This window comes from Ambystoma mexicanum, chromosome 9 (assembly GCF_040938575.1).
Source record: "Ambystoma mexicanum isolate Mex_15411 chromosome 9, UKY_AmexF1_1, whole genome shotgun sequence".
In the NCBI taxonomy this organism is placed as follows: Eukaryota; Metazoa; Chordata; class Amphibia; order Caudata; family Ambystomatidae; genus Ambystoma; species Ambystoma mexicanum.
Genome location: NC_090931.1, coordinates 1,086,722,230 through 1,086,739,403, shown reverse-complemented (window position 1 = coordinate 1,086,739,403; position 17,174 = coordinate 1,086,722,230). Strand labels below are relative to the sequence as shown.

The 17,174-nt window shown below is 42.8% G+C and overlaps 1 protein-coding gene across 9 annotated transcripts in view; it reads left to right on the top strand.

The window, feature by feature from the left end:
- The window catches only part of GPD2 (glycerol-3-phosphate dehydrogenase 2), a 2,458,594-nt gene that overhangs the window by 2,400,157 nt on the left and 41,263 nt on the right, over window positions 1–17,174 (top strand). The gene's annotated exons all lie outside the window — the stretch shown is intronic.

Below are 17,174 nucleotides of genomic sequence, written 5' to 3'. Positions count from 1 at the left end.
ATGCATCCCACACGCGTGCTTGCACTGTGCTGAATGAGGCCCCATCATGGCGGTCACAATCTAATGTTATTCCGGGGAACCCCGCCTTCACCCAGATCCTGCTGGCTTGATCTCCCACTGCAGATACAGCAGGCTTTTAACATCCCCCACCGCCAAGGGCACTCCTGCCGTGCCTTTCTCAAATGCATATATCCACTTGCTGGTGCCTCCCGACAGTGGGGGTAGCTGTTTGAGCAAGTTGGCCTTGTCCATTTGAGCCCATGGTATGTAGTTTGGCCTCCCCGTCCCCCTGTGTGTTAGTGGCAGTTGTAAATCCCCCCCTTTTTGGTACTCACCTTCTTCCCTTTCTTCCCGGTCACAGCCATGCGCCCTGCTCTGTTCCTTAGCCTCCCCCTCCATTCTTCCATGGGGGACAACCCCTCCCCAAATGAAGCCCCACCCGTGGCAGTTTCCAGCCTTCTTTCTTCTTCTTCCTGTTCCTCTAAATCACTCCAATATTCTTCCTCCCTGTCTGACATCGCCGCCCCTCCTTCTTCTACCTCGTGTTCACTGTCAGCTGTGTTTATTTCTATGATTCGCATGGGGGTGTCATTTATTAAAAATAGTATCTCTCCCTTCTTCCACCCATCTTCCCCCGTCCCCACAATCGGCTGGAGCGTGTCATCACGTTCTACCCGGGGGGTGAGTGACCCCCCTTGTTCTCCCAAGGCGCTTAGGCGGGACAGCTCAGTTCAAGCCTTTGTCAGTCGTGAATCTAAATCCTGTGTAAGCTTTTCAATATCGATTGTAGGGGTACTCACTTGTCCTGTTACTCCTTGGCTCTCGTAAGGGGGTGGTGCTGTGGCAGACGGCTTAAGTATGGAAGGTGCTGTGGGTTGTGCTACAAATACTGGGTCACTATATCCTTCTGTAGGCACAGGCTTTGACAGTAAGGGATATACACGTGTGACCTCTATCGGCTTCTCCTTCTGTGTAATTGGCCCTCCACTGCCAGTTGTTGTCAGGGGAGATGTATTACACTCACTCATTTTTCTCCGGGAGAACCTCCTTAAACAGCTGCCACAAGTCCAATATTTCTCTCCTGTTTTGCAACTCTTTCCCTTTGTATTTGATGGACAAGCAGGTGGCAGCACCACTTTATCAAAGGACCCTCTCTGTGGCCAAACTTGGGGCAATCCTTCTCCCTTCAACTCCACGACCCACTGGTCATGGTACTTATGAATCTTGTCTGCAAACCCTGGCAGAGTCTTACAAATATGGGCAAGGGGCGTCTCTGCACCCATTGTACTTTACTACCAGTGTAACTCAACTGACAATTCTTACATAGACTCATACACTTCTCGTATAACCAACTCAATGCGCTATGCAATCCTTCTCAAAAGAAATGAACTGTTCACTTAATTTTCAATACTTTAAAACCTCATCAACATAAGTACAACTCTTTCCATGCAACGTCAGATCTATTCATTGGTATTCATGCACAAAAGGGCAATGTTTTCCACAAAGAGACGAACACTTAACGAATTTCACATACAACGAAAAACATAAACAACATAAATTGTGCTTCCCCGTCCATAATACCCCTTCTATTTCTGCTCAACTACACTCCCCTAGAACACTTCTCTCCCTTCACCTTGCTCCAGTCCACCCGAGAGGGAGAGAAAGAGATAGATAAGAATAAGTTGGAAAAAGCGTTTCTAAATACTATTCCGGGTTTTCCCTTGAGATCCCTTCGTTATCTTCTTTTGCCTCAATTTCCCACACTCATATATCCTGTACTAGTTGAGATAGCATAAAGGGTTTTGTAAAGGGGGATACCGTACCCTCTCGCCCTACTGCGTGTTCACGTCTAGGTGTACCGTTTGCCATTGGCGGGTAGCTCTTGAGGGAGCGCGCTCTGGGTCATAGTAGTAGGACGTCTCGTGCCAGAGGACAGAAAAGAACGCTGTTGTGTCAGGGTCACCAATGTAAGTGAGAGGCCCCCAAAAATACAGTTAAATCTCCCAAGGGAGTCAATAAAAACACATCCCAGGAGGAAATGAGACCAAGACCAAGTGCTGGTGATATCAAAGACTTTATCCAAAATAGGGCAAGCAGAATCTACTCTGCCCACGCCGAGAGCGCTCTGCAGAAAACATGTTACAATTCAGTTATATACAGAAAAATCATCATCAGGCTGTGGGAAGGCCTAGGGGGCACATGAATAGTTGGGATTGGTTGCTAAGAGCGGACACCTGTAGGTGCTATAGGGCCACAGGCACTTAGTTGGCTGGAGGGCAAGTGGTGAGGTGATGTCGTGTCTTGGGTCAATCGGTCAGCTGGGCTCATCGGGTTGGTATGTAGACTTGACACTGTTTCTTCTGTTACACTAACCATTTGACATTCAACCTTGTGGCCACACCCTCCCATTAATTCAGTACCATGATCTGTTTGTCCGGTAAACTCAAAGGCCTGTATCTTAAACGCTTGTGAAAACATGGTTCAAAGGCAGGTTATTTATTACTGGCCATAGATTAGGCTTCACCCATTAAAAACCATCCTCAGCCTGTTTAGACAATTCAGAATATACTGCCTAAGGGGTAGAGCTCATGGGTCATTGTATGGTTTGGGGTGTCTGCCTGATAACTACAAAAAAGGATTCTAAATATATGGCTGAGATGACTAGGTCACAAAAGGCACATATTATGAGCATACATTTCATTGTGGGGGTTTAGTGATCAAATGTCCAAACATCAGTAACTCTCTGCTAACCTATCTTGACAACCTGATGGGCAGAAGAGAATAAAGACTTCTTTGCAGTATGGCTCATCATTGCACAAAGAAACAGGGCTTTTAGAACACAATTTTACATGCAGGCTTTTTACATGAGGCTTGCTGTGTTGCACTCAAGTCATACTGAATTAAAGCACACTATATTTTTCATTTGGCTAGGCACTCTCATCATAACAAAGGAAAACAAAAGAACTCATCACGAAATAAAATGTGTATTTGACTCAGTGTTCATCGTTCATAAAAAGGCAGTTCATAGCTCAGGGTCTGTGTGTGCATCCTTAGCTGGGTGCGTGGCTTGTCGAGGGTGATTAGCTGTTATGTTATGTTTACACGACATTTTACATGTATTTACATTTGAACTTTATGCAAAAATGAGGTAGCTTATTGCTGGCGTGTACAGTATTATACTGATTAGGCATTGCATTGCTGCAATTTATTTCTATGAGCATTTCTGTATCATAGGTTAACATACATCATACTTTCATTGTTCAGGTTCAACATGAGAACTTCTAGTTACACATATATGTTATATTGTTTGTTCATATACACATTGGTCCCTCAATAGGTTTCTACAATCCCACATGCAGAAGGCACGTTGGTTCTGTCCATATTAGAGCGTAAATACTCAAGGGTCACTTTTAACTGTTGACTCTGTCCTAGGGGGCATAGGTATTATGTTCTTTATGGCCAGGGTCTTTGGGGTGTGGGGCAGATTTATAGAGACAGATAGCTTTTGCTCTGGTCCCCGCTCTGGGCTGTATCTGGGTCAATGAAGTGAGACGGAAAGCAGAAGTGTGGATTTTGTTGCCTTCTCGCAGCCAGTCTTCTCATGGGAACCGAACAACTGCAGATACAGCAAAATGGGAGGAGGTGGGGGGAGGAACTCGCTCGCTGTGCACGCCTGCCTGGGAGAGCTGCAGGCTTGTGTTGAAACCTCACGGCTGTTTCAGCATTACAAAATGGAGTCAGTGACTTACAAAATGAAGTCTTATTCACCTCTGGTTTTATACTGTTATGGGGGTGTTACAAGGGGGGTCACAGTTCCTAGGGGTATTCCCGCAACAGTGTTCCGGGGCCGGGGCCCTGAACCCAAAGCAGCTGTGACTGGGCCTACTCAGGAAGTGTAGGGGAGGTGGAGGGTTCAAAATGCCCCCTCTTTCCACTCAATATATATAGCTGGTTATTTATAACGCACTTAATACCTAGAGTCTTCTAAGCACGGACCCGGGGATCGAACCTGTGTTTCTCCACGTCATCTTGCTTCTAAGGCAAGCGCGTTGCCCCTGAGCTATCCTTACCCGAGAGTTAAACCATGGACTTGCACCGAACCAGTGGTCAAAAGTGTACTTAGTCCTTGACCTGATAAATGTGGATTGGAGGGTACCTGTGAGACAGGAACATTAATACAAGCTTGCCTTTACCTTCGGGATGGAGTAGGGTATCAACAATATTCTTGAACCCATACGTCCGTATATTATCTCAGGAAATTAACTCAACATATTTTGGTATAAGGCCATGCCTGACATTGACTTTTTATCAACAATGCATCCACATTAGCCACGTTTCCTCTTTCTCCAAACAGTGGAAAACATCTGACAGAGACCTGATATGTCCTGACACAATTAAAAAAAATAAAGGGTGCAAAGCTATTGTTTTAGAAAACTCAATGGTGTAAAACTTTAGTAAACTTTCTGGGACACAAAATATTTGCATAGGGTTTCAGACCTCAGAAAAGAAAGTTGAAACAATGCTAATAATAAAGGACCCCATGAATTGGCATGAGTTATGAAGACTTTTAGGACTGGCTATAGTTGAAAATATATTAAGAACTGAAGTCTCAGCCCTTGCTTAGATTATATAAGTCTGGTGTGGGATGTCGAAAGAAGGGAAACAATTGAAGGGAAGCCTTTTTCAATCTGTGTCTATGTTTGACCTATCCATTAAGAAAAAGGAGTTATTTGTAGAGACTGGATTTTCAGATCCCTGTTTGATGGTAGCGTTATATCAAAAACATGACCACGTCAACAAGATAATCTATACAAGCAAAGAATGATTCTATGTGAGAAAGTAATACATTAGCAAGCTTGAACTAAGCATAGGGAAATATATAGGGCAAGATATATTAATGAATAGAGAGTGCAGAGCATGCGTCTTAGAGCAAGGTCATTCCTCACCAGGTAACCTGTTTAAGTAAATACCAATGACCTCATAGGCATGTCTGCACAGACAATAGGCTTATTATACTGGGTATATGTTTATTGATCAACACTGTCAATAAATTAGAATGAATGTGAAAAAAGAAATATGAATTTATTTGTTACAATGAACTGGTGCCGAGTTTATAAGTTGCAATTTACTGCTGTCTACACTTGTGTCTGTGTTTCGCCTATATTTCTGCTTCATCAAGGTTACTGCAAAATAAGAGACAATCAATATATCAATGGCCTGACTTGAAATTATTAGAAATAAATCCCAAAAAATCAGTCATTGACAGGCTCTCGCATTAAGAATGTGTATCGTCATATAAGAAATGAGCAAAGGGTTGGATGCTTTGTTCAAAGTCTAGTAATGATCTCATCTGATCATATATTTAAGCAGGTTGAACTGTTGAAATCTACCATTCCTCAATGTTAATTTGGTTGCAGTGATTACATGCAGAAAGATGACAACTTTGAAATAAGGATCTTCAGAACACTTTGTTGTAATCAGGCTAGTCAGCTCAAGTAATCACTACAATGCACTGTATGATCAATGGGTAGTACCTACATTATTCTGAAGCATTGTGTTGAATCATGCCCGGGATGCAGCAACAGCTGACCTTCTGGAATTCAAAAAGATTTTGGAGAGTTTATGCAAGGTTGCTTCCTGCCCACACATGGGTCAAGATTTAAATACATATCTAAATTTGTGTCTGGTATGTGCTCAGTTTCAACTGAGTTCTCCCACTCCTCCTCTACAGAAAAGAGTAATTAAGTTTCCTTGTAGTGACATACGGTTTGATTTTATTGGACCAATGAGCCCTTGTGTCAGTGAAAACAAATACATGTTAATGATTGTTGAGATGCCTTGTTGCAATGTGGACTGAATTGTAAACTGCTCCAAATGCTAAGGCAGAAACAGCATCCACTTTGATGATTACCACATCTTTTCTCATTTCCTTCTTTCCCAATTGATTGAGTCTGCCTGAGGTAGTCAGTTTACCAAAGAGGTGCTGACGAACGTGGGAATTCTTAGGTATAAAAAGAAAATTCCACCTTGCCTGTCACCCACCATCAAGGGGAGGGGTGGAGAGCTGCAATAACTCATTTGTGGAAATATTACAGGAATTCATGTTTCACTTAGAGACGAGTTCAGACTTGTGATGACCATTCATTCTGATGACTCTAAGATCAACCCCTTCTTCTGCTATGAAGATGTCTCTATTTGAATTAATGAGTGAACGGAAAATGGTATTGCCACATAACACCTGCTATACCAAACAATGGAGCAGATGTTTATCAATGCCTTAACTACTCAGGACATTATAGCTCTAAAAATGGCTACCCCAGAATAAATTAGGGGGAGGTTTGTGACTCGATCCTACTATCTGGGATAACATTAACACAAGCACATCAAAGGAATGAGACAATCGAACTTATAACACCTAATTAATTCTATTGTTACATCTTGAGGGGAGAAGAGATATAACAATAGAATTAATTAGGTGTTACACGTTTGAGTGTCTCATTCCTTTGATGTGCTTGTGTTAAATACTCAGAGAACTTAAGAACACATTTATAGCATGCTTTTGCTTATGCCTAATGAAATCTTACATTTCTGCTGTAGGGATGAAAACATATTATGACTTAAAAACTACAAAAAGAGAATATGAGGTGGCTGATAAGGTCTACCTCTATAATTCTGGAGGGACCTATCTAAGGTCAACACGTTTTTACCTCCTTGGAGAGGATACTTTAAAATTACAGACAAGAGCTCTCCTATTGCCTATGTAGTAAAATGTAGTTCCTAATATTGGAAGGAAATGAGGAATCATTGTTTTTTATCAATCAGTTGAAAATTGGCATTCCCGTTCAGGAGATGGGGGATAATTCTAAAGATATGTAATGGTGGCAATATGAAAAGAGAAATAAAGAGACATTTGATAAATCTGGTAAGTACCAAATGTTATAATGATCAAATGAAGGGATGAGTGGAAATGGTAAACATACATTAATTTATGTATAATGTTTAAAAGGTAGAAAGAATTCCAAAAACACCAACCTGTGTGTCATTATTAGTCAACTAAATCAGCCTTGGTACACTTTCTCTTAGTCAAATAATAAGAGCTTGCTTCTAGATTGGAATCCGATCAAGTGGATTCTGGATTGTTTCTTCACTAAAAGGAAAGCCATAAACAATCAGAAGGAAAAGGAGTTAACAAATAAGAAAAGAAGAAATAAGTAGGATATAGGACGAAGAAATAAGTAGAATATAGGAAGAAGAAACCACTGCCTAGAGGAATGTTTTATCATAGTAAAGACTATGACCAATCATTAATTCTTTTTTAAAAAACTAAAAAAAAGAGAAAATAAAAGTCCAATTCTTAACGCTAGTTCAACTGAGACTCCTAAAAAAACACAGATCTGGTGGGAATATTATATCGTAATGTTTTTTCCTCCAGACATGTTGACAAAAGGAGGGGGTTATAATGTATTATTTGATAATGCCCCTGTTAAATGTTAGGAGGTCAGAATGATACTTTACACCAAAGTAGTAAATAATTAATGTTAAACAGACAAAATTAATTAAAAACTAAATTCACCAGTCATTTTTCTCTAAGGAAAACATGTTATGTAAACGGATCACAGCAAATATAAGGCCAGCTTGAAAATAATTATTGCAATATTCTCTTATATTCATGCAGGCAAAGTAAAGATTACCTTTATTAATTAATAGTACCCAGCAAGAGTCCATCAGATTGTAATAAACAAACTGATTGGCCCTCGCTGGGTCATAACCAGACACAGCAAAGACTTACCTGACTTTGAGGGATGCCTGCCGCGTCCTTCAAGTTCCTTCCCTTTTCTTTGACTGCCCACCATGGAAAGGGAAAAGGGACTGCATGTAGTCCCTTCACCATGATCCTGGTGACCATTTTCTTTTTTTCTTTTTTGCTCAAGTTTGCACGCCATTTGTCAATTCGAGTAAAAATACTATTAGTACCCTACGTACTAATATGCTTCACTCGAGCTTGTAACTCTGGCCCGGGGGGTATTACTCGACTGGTAATGCCCCACCCCCGGGTTTTATTGCTATATTCTGTATTTGTTGTAAGTCCTTGTAGGCACATGTATGCTGAAGGTGCATAAATGTAATAGGGTTTGTAATATGTTCAGTCAAGAACCAATTGAATTTCATTTAAAGGGGAGGGTTATGTAAGTGACATTTTTTCCAAAAGAAAGGCCCATTTGTTTAGAAAACTAAGAATAATGTTGATGTTCAAAAGCAAATAGATCTGTAAAATCTCATTGTCTGTATATGGGTCTGCATGGCACACAGGTCAACATGAAATCATGTTGCCCTTTCCCTGAAGAAAAAACAGACACTCTCATAAATAGCTTGAGGTAAATTCCATGTTACAAAATACAGAAACTGAATTTAAATACATTGTGATCTAATTGCTCAACTGTTTAATTTTGAAATGTTTGCATGACTATGTTTGGCACAGCGGGACAAACAGAATCTATTGCTTTCAATTGAAACCCAGAACATAATAGGCCCCAAAGTTTAAAAGCATTACAAATAGCTTTTCAAAGCAAGTCCTTATGGAATGGAGGCCCATTTATCCTAGATTGTACAACAGGTAGGAAAAATGAAATGGTTTAAGAGGAGTTGAAAATTAATCTCTGTTTATGTTGATGGCAAAAGTGTTTAAAAATAATGTGTCTGCTTAAAGTGCAGAGCCAACCACAATGCTATATTCAGCCTTCCAATGTCCTATTGCAAAACAAGCATATGTGAATTATGGTGACTTTATGCTGCACCGATACATATGCAGATTATTGTCACTAAGCAAAGGTTTGCAACTAAAATGTAGAAGTCATAACCTTGCAGCTATGCGTTCTAGAGAGATAGGATGAATTGTGCACAATGAACAAAGTGAAAGAATCATGAAATGTCTTATACGCTATGAGAAACACTGAACATGCATTTGTAAAGTGTGGAATTATTCTGCTTAAAGTCTGTAATCTGTTTATATGAGATGCTAGAAGCCGGGTTAATGGGGATATGAAACCCGATTTCAGATAGACACTCCTGTTGTAAGCCTTCTTATGTGAAAGAGCCAATAGGAAGGGAGTGGGTGTGGGATGTGTCATTTTCCAATGGGTCTACAGACCAATCCAAATACATTGACCAATGGGATCAGATGTTCTCACCCTCTATTTATGGGTGGAGTTTGCAGGGTATTTAAACTAACACACATAGAAATAAGAGGGTTTTGTAGTGACAGGGTATCCAAAATGAGTGAGAACTGATTGGATTCCAACAAAAGTAGGTGATTGGGAAATATCTTTGCAATGGCCTATCCAGACTGCACTGAATTAGGAGGCCTTTTCCCAAACCTGGACCAGATTACCCGAGAAGGATTTGAGGGAGCAGGCCCACAGAATGAAGGGGGAACTTAAAGGGCAGACCCAAGATTATGCAGACAGTTTCCCCGAGGCTTAAGGAAATCCCAAATAGCATTAAAATGTATTTATGAAACCTTGTTTAAACGCTGTACAACTGAAAAAGGGAACACAGTGCAATGTGTATGTGCTTTGTGTTTTATAATTAACATTTATGATCTCCGGAAGCTTTGGATATCTTAGAATTGTAGACCAACAAGCCATTTGATCAGTGTTTGACATAGAAAATTAAGTAATTTAAATGCATATTGGACTGGGGTGTTGTGAGAGGTAAGCTGATTCCTTGAAAGTAGTGAGTTAGTTGGGCCCCATAGTCCCAGAATTCCAGAAATGTTAGGTAAACTGACCACAGCAAATAAAATGCCAGATGGAAGATATTATAATACAAAAATGAACGTACAAATGCTGTACTTACACCTACGTACACTTACCATTTTGGCTTGGTTGGCCGATGGGTTCTGTCACTAACTTGGTAGCTAAAGGTAGTCCCTCCATATATCAAAATACCCAGGTTGCGTTAAAATATGTCCAGGGCACAGGTGTGGAGGTGTTCAACAACTAACATCATTTCTGGCTTTTGAATAATGACAATGGTGTCTCTCTATTGTGACATGTTTATTCAAATTAACTCAACAGTATGGGCCACCTTTTTTCATTTCTTAATTTTCTGACTATTCTTTTGAAGTTCGGCTTTTGGATGTTGTGGGGTGAGGGAATGCCTCTGAAACATAAATGAACAATCCCTGCATAAACTGGCTGGAACTTCTAGCAGGCTCTTTTTCCACAAAGAGTCTAGTTAGAGACACTGATTGATCTTGCATCCTCCTGAGACTGGACAGTGTCTTGGAGGCATAAACCACCTACGGGACATCAGAGTCGGACTGACCTAGCTAGGGTTCTCTGCCATTATTGCCTGGACTATAGTATCTTCTTCCAGGTAGAAAGGCTTGGAGGCTTTCACTAAGTGGCGGCAGACTGACACTCTTACCACCTTGTAGACTCCAGAGAATGGACACTACACTGAAATGTCTTTAGGGCATCCCAATCTTTTTGCCACCAGACTGAATTGTTGCACACCATAATTCTTCAGCTTGCATCTGGATTCTTAAGCAATGGCAATGGATACTTTCTTTCAGAATTGGCACAATAAATATCCATGTCCCATTTCTCTATGGCCATAGGGGTGACTTTTCAGATGCTGAGGGAGTTGTTAGCTCTTTCTGTTGGACCCACTTCTGGCCAACCCAAGCATGGTATCAAGCTTTTACAACTTCTGTGCCTTCTCCACAATCCTCATCCATTGATCTTCAATGTCATGCAACATTTTGTGTAAAACTGGTCAATATCATCCAATATTGTACACATAGCTTACTTTCTAGCTTCCCTTTCCAACTGCCAGAAATGTTACAGAATTATCAGTTTGGCATGCTTTGCTATCTCAGCAGGACATCCATCATGAATGAGAACCTAGTGACCAAACATCCCATTATATGTTGCTTCATTAATGAAGTTAGATGCCTTTGTCTTCCCCAATGTAAATATTATCACTTATCAGATGCTAGCACAGTCCTCAGTTTTATCTATAACTATCTGGGGTACCCAGCATTGCCCGTGTCCTGACCGAGTGGTGTCTCATGTGCACTGGAGGATGTTGCTCTTGTCCTCTTGTTGGCAAGTCTTGCTTCAGTTTGCTCCGGTGTCTCATGTGTCTTGGAGAATGTTGCTCTTGTCCTCTGGTTGGCAAGTCGTGCTGCTGTTTGTTTTTGTGTTTCAGAAACACTAGATATTGATTTTCGCTTTGCATCAGATGGAGCTTTTCCAAGTGATGTTCGTTTTTTGTGTGGCATGTTTCAGTCACTCACTGGCTTCAGCACATTTGAGAAAATGTCCAAGAAAGAGTGATTGATTGTGCTCACTTCTCATGAATGAACTTAAGTAAGCTTTAACCTTGTCATTTCCCATATATGGAGTTGCATAGTAAAAAAAAAGTAATTTCTTTTTCATTCCAATTAAAAATGCTTTAATAAACACGTTCAAACTGTACACAGTAGTAATACATTTAAACGGAATAACCAACACATCAAACATTTTTCTTCAGACACTTTTCCAAATGTTGCCTCCTTCTAGTATCTACTCAAGTGAATCGGGGTGAGCACCAGTAAATGAGGGTGTCTACGGAGTGAATATTGTGCATCCAAACATAGACTACAGTCTTGCCCCAGACAAATGAGGAATCCATGCAAAATTTGGTAGCAGTGGATTCAATGTTATGGATTTGTATAGCCGGACAAACACACACACACACCCCCCAAAAATGTTTTGCATCTAAGATTTTTGCTCCCAAACATAGACTACAATCTTGCCCCAGACAAAAGAGGAATCCCTGCCAAATTTGGTAGACCTGGGTTCAACAGTGTGGATTTGTATAGCCGGACAAACATACAAACACACATGCATACATTCAGCTTTATATATTGGATTGGTCTAACAACTCTAACGTTTCCAGGTAGGCTGTTTCTAACGATTTGGCTACTTTGCGATGTTGTGACGCTCACCTGATTCTCGCAGAGGCGCCGGTCTTGACTGGGCGACTACCGTATCTTCAAAGGTGATGTGTAGCACCCGGTTGGCTCTTTGGGCTGGACCTCTGTGCACTGTATGCCTGACGTGTAGAGTAAGATGTCTGCAGATAGAAAATATGGGGTTAATGAACTGGGGTTATTGGGGTGTCCCTATCTCTTTCCTCTTCTCCTCTCCTGTAGACCCCCAAAGGTTAACGCTCTCACCTTAGGTAAGTGAATGCCAAGCTCTCCATCTGCCTCGGGGCAGGGTGCTGTAGCCAGTTTCTTCACTGGATAGGTAGCACAGGCCTCTTGACTTCAGAGGACTGCTGTCCGTCGTTTACTGCACGAACGGTAAGTTTCGAGTCATTCAAATGTCTTTTTAAAGTCTTTAGTAATGATGTCTCTTGTTTTGCAGGGTTCCGGCGATGGCGGATGACGGGCTGAAGTGAGTTGTAGATGGAGCCCGTGTGATGAATAGAAGCGCCTGGAAGCACGTGAGTAAGCGCTTGTTGCCTGTTTCACGATGCGCTCTAACTGTCTTTTTATTTTGCAGGTACGAGTTCGGAGTGGCTGCAGGGTGCCGGAATACCCACTGGATTAGATGTGGAAAGGAGTAATGGCACGTGAGTATTAAAGTTCCCCAATGTCTTTAAACGCACCTTGTTTTGTCTTTCAGATGCGGATGCAGCGCCGAAGGCCTCCGGAGCGTGCGAAGAGTTGGTAAGCTTTTGTCTTTCAGATGCCGGAATGCAGTATGAAGACCTCCGGAGCGCACGAAGAGTAGGTAAGCCTTTGCCTTTCAGATGCCGGAATGCTAACCTGTTCTTTCTTGTCTTTATAGGGGTTGCTGAAGACTGGATTCAGGATGGTAAGCCTTTTTCCTTAGGCCCAGGACTGGATGCAGAAGACACGATGAGCGTCCTGCTGCAGAGGGTGCAGAATAACGCAAAGCAAGATTCATCCACCGGGTGTGGTTTAAATAGCCTCCTGTAGTGCTTAGGTGTCTCCTTCCACAGCCACGCCTAAGTAAGAAAAGAGTTCCTGGTAAGAAAAGAGTTCCTGCCTTCCAGAAGAGTTCCAGTGTTCTAAATCTAGGGAGTGGCTCCAGCCCCACCCAACAGGAAAAGTAGTTCCAAACAGAAGAGGATCAGAGGCTCAACTGGCAGGCAAGTAAGCAGCATGGTCTGCTGCAGGTAAGTCCACCCAAGCATTATGAGCCCGGCGCTTCCAGCGCTGGGACTGGGCATATTTATGAGCCTGGTGCCACTGGCGCCAGGACTGGGTCCAAAAGGTCCCAATTGGGACTGGTTGGCACTCGGAACCTGGGTTATGGATCTGCTTCCAAGGGAGTTGGGAAAACCCTGACCTTTTGGAAGCAGAGATCATGACAGTACCCCCCCTCAAGGCCCCTCCCAAACCGGGCTTCTCCGGGGGTTTTGGCTTGTCAGGAAATGTTCGGTGAAATCTTTTGATTAGGCGAGGAGCGTGGACATATTCAGCAGGTTCCCAGGATCTCTCTTGGGGGCCGTAGCCTTTCCAGTCAATTAGGTAGAATAGTTTAGATTTGAAGATCTTGGAGTCCAGAATGCTTTTGACTTCAAACTCGAGTTCTCCATCCACTAGGATAGGTTTTGGAGATTTGGTTAGTCGGGTTTGAGGTTGCACGGGTTTTAATAGAGAGACGTGGAAGACCGGATGTATCTTCATGTGCGGGGGCAAGTCCAACTTGACCGCTACTGGGTTTACTATGGTAGTGATGGAATAGGGACCAAGGTATCTTGGGTTGAATGTGCGTGGCCCTTTTAGAGATAGATATTTGGTGGATAACCAGACTTGATCCCCTACTTGATAGTGAGGGGCTTCCTTCCGATGTTGATCTGCTCCTTTCTTGTATTGTTCTTTAGCCCTTTGAAGGTGAGAAACAGCTTCCTTAAAGGCTTGGGTGATTGTAGAATGCAGGTAGTCTACTGCTGGTGTTTCAAGATCTTGGAGGGGATCCAACTCCGAGGTTCGAGGGTGACTGCCGTACAAAAGAAAAAACGGGGTTTTCCCAGTTCCCGAATGGACAGAGTTATTGTAGGCATACTCGGCTATCCAAAGGATATCTTTCCAAGTTTTTTCAGTTTGTTGCAGCATGCAGCGTAAATACTGTTCCAGAGTTTGATTGGTCCTCTCGGTTTGTCCGTCGGTCTGAGGGTGGTGACTGGTCGATAGTCTCACATCAATTTGAGCCGACCGACAGCAACTTCGCCAAAAATGAGAAATAAATTGACTACCTCGATCCGAAATTAGAACCGAAGGAAAACCGTGCAGTCGGACGATGTTTTCGAGAAATTCTCGGGCCAGAGTTGCTGCTGTTGGCAAGCCTTTGAGCGGAATGAAATGCGCCATCTTGGAGAATAAGTCCACGATTACTAGAATCGTATTGTATCCGGAGCATGGAGGTAGATCGGTGATGAAGTCCATAGAAAGCGTATGCCAAGGGCGAGGTGGGATGTCAATAGGGCGTAAGAGGCCTGCTGGTCTTTCCTTTTGACTCTTGTTTTGGGCGCATACTCCACAGGACATTATAAAGTCTCTGATATCTTTTTTCCAAGACGGCCACCAGAAGTAGCGCTTGATCTTTTCTGAGGTCTTGGCTATACCGGGATGACCTTCCATTAAAGAGTCGTGATAACAAGAGATTACTTTTTTCTGTAAATCTGTGCTGGGTAGGTATAATCGTTCTTGGAAATACAATAAGTTGTCCTTTACTGCAAAGTCCTTTCCCTGCAGATGCCAATTCTGTATATCTGCTGGAGTTACAAGTTGCCTGGCTTTATCCTTAACTTCCTCTATGGATTCTGTGGCGATTACACCCAGAATTCTTTGTTCGGGAATGATTGGTACAGGTTTAGGGTTCATCAAGTGTTCTTCCACTCCCATCCGAGAAAGGGCATCGGCTTTACCGTTCTTTGTACCAGGTCGATAGGTAATTATGAAGTCAAACTCGGCAAAGAATAATGCCCAACGGAGTTGTCTAGAGGATTGGGCTTTTGCGGTTTTCAAATATTGCAGGTTTCGGTGATCCGTAATCACAGTAACGGTGTGTCGGGCCCCCAGCAGATAATGCCGCCAAGCCTTAAAGGCAGACTTGATAGCCAGAAGTTCCTTGTCAGTAATCGTGTAATTGACTTCAGGAGGCGAGAATTTGCGGGACCAAAATGCCACAGGATGCAATTGATTGGTTACCGGGTCCTTTTGTGATAGAACTGCCCCCATGGCAAGGCTTGAAGGATCAGTTTCCACAATGTAGTGGAGTTCGGGGCGAGGGTGTTTTAAGATTGGTGCAGAGATAAATTTAGTCTTCAAATCCTGGAAAGCTTGTTCCGCCTCGGTAGACCATTCAAAACGTTTGTTTTTCTTTAACAAGGCAGTGATGGGCAGGACTATTCGAGAGAACTCGGGGATAAACCTGCGGTAAAAGTTAGCGAAGCCTAACATGCTTTGCACACCTTTTACGGAGGATGGTGATGGCCATTTGAGAACTGCATCGACCTTCTTTGAATCCATACGCACTCCGCCAGGTGATAATATGAATCCCAAGAATTCAACTTCAGTCACGTTGAAAACACATTTTTCCAACTTAGCGAAAAGTTTGTGTTGACGCAATCTTTCGAGGACCATTTTCACGTGTTTCCGATGTTCAGATTCCGATGAAGAATAAACGAGGATGTCGTCAATGTAAACAACAACACATACATCTATGAGCTCTCTGAGGACATCGTTCATAAAATATTGAAAGGCGGCCGGGGCATTGCAAAGTCCGAAGGGCATGACCTGATATTCAAATAGCCCATACTTGGTGCGGAAGGCCGTCTTCCATTCATCGCCCTCTTTTACTCGTACCAAGTGGTAAGCTCCTCTAAGATCCAGCTTTGTATATATGCATGCTTTTCTGACTTGGTCCAGGAGTTCAGGGATCAAAGGTAACGGATATCTATTCTTAACGGTGATCTGGTTCAGGGAGCGATAATCGATACAAGTTCTAAGGTCTCCTTCCTTTTTTGGAACGAAGAACAAAGCTGAAGAAGCAGGGGACTTGGAAGGACGAATAAACCCATTTGCCAGGTATTGATCCAGGTATTGTCGAAGGTGAAGGTTCTCAGGCTCGGTGAGGGCATAAATTCTACTACAAGGAGGAGTAGATCCAGGTATCAGGTCTATCTGGCAGTCATAAGACCTATGAGGAGGTAGAGAGTTAGCCTGATCCTTCCGGAAAACATCTTGGTATTCTAGGTATTCGGGAGGTAACTGGGGAGTCTCTGAAGAAATTGCGGCCAGTGCAACACCAGGTGGAGGGTGACAAGTAGAGACACATTCTGGAAACTGGACCGTTCTTGCTCGCCAATCGATCAGAGGATTGTGTTTCTCTAACCAAGGTATTCCTAGAATAATCTGAAACTCAGGGGCCTTGATCACATCGAACACGATCTTCTCATGGTGTCCATCTTGACTTACTAGCGTCACTTCGTGAGTGGTATGCGTTACTGGCCCGGAGGCTATCTCCGTACCATCCACCGTAGTAATGACGTCCTTTACAGCCTTGGGACAAAGAGTTAGATTCATCCTCAAAACCATTTCATGATCCACATAATTGCCGATGGCACCGCTGTCGACGTAAGCTTCAATTGCATGTAATCGATCCGGATTATCAGGGCTAATGAGGACCATAGGTATCACGAAATGCGAGGTCACGGAACTGGTTTTTACGCTCGGCAAGAGGACCTCTATTCTTGTCGGGCGAGGTCGTTTCCCTGCTCAGAGTTTGTAACTTTGGTAACTGCAGCTCCTACTGCCTTCTTGGCAGGTTTCACCGGACAGTCTCGAAGAAAGTGCCCTGAGTTTCCGCAATATAGGCATAATTGCAACTTTTTCCTCCTTTCCCGCTCCCGTTGTGTTAGAGGACCTTTCAGACCCCCTATTTGCATGGGTTCCCCGGAGTCTACTCCTTTGGAAGGAGTTGGCGGTTTGGAAAATACTCGAACATCAAACTTGGAACGATCGGCCTTCCTGTTCTGCAGCCTGTGATCTATTTGAACGACCAAGTCTATGTAATCCGAACAGTCTTGTGGGGGATTCACTACTTGGGCTAAAACGTCTTTGAGCTCTCCACGTAGACCTCTATAAA